Genomic DNA, 673 nt, shown 5'->3' on the forward strand with positions numbered 1-673 from the left:
ACCAGCCTATGTGATCATGAGGTGTCAATGGGATCAGGTGTGAAGCATCAAAGACCCAGAACAAAAAAACATATCAATGTGAACGAGGGGAAGTGCGGATTAGAGGTCCATCTGTAGACATTTGGACATCCCCTTACAGAAGGGTGACAAGGAAGAGACATGACAGAGTCCAGCTCCGGGAGGGAGGGTTGAACTGGATACCTGAAGCAGGTGTGGAGTCGGCGAACACACACAAGACAGACATGAGAGATGTTCTGGTGGAAGCAATCTCTGCTGAGTTCTTCCAAATGCTTTATTTATACCATAAAGTTTTGCAGACCACTACATAACAACAATGCTTTGTAATTAACTCCAAAATCACCCTTATTGTTTCCACTAAAACCTGATAAAAGACCATTATAAGGTCTGTACTTTTTACTATCACTTTCTGTCCTCTTCCTGGTTCATTCCCCCTGTACCGTTTGTCTTATACGTAACATGCTATTCTTGATTGAGATGTTCAGAAAATTTGGTCAGACTCATATCTGACTCACTGCCCTATTTTTTGCTCACAATGTTCCTTTTCTTGTTGACTAACTTAACACAATGAAACTACCTCAGGTGCTATTTCAAAGCCTAATATCTATAAGCAGAGTAAAATGCTTCTCTGAGTTAAATATTTTCCTTTACAAAC

Source organism: Echinops telfairi, unplaced genomic scaffold (genome assembly GCF_000313985.2).
Source record: "Echinops telfairi isolate 266 unplaced genomic scaffold, ASM31398v2 ScPeMD7_12;HRSCAF=54, whole genome shotgun sequence".
Lineage (NCBI taxonomy): Eukaryota > Metazoa > Chordata > Mammalia > Afrosoricida > Tenrecidae > Echinops > Echinops telfairi.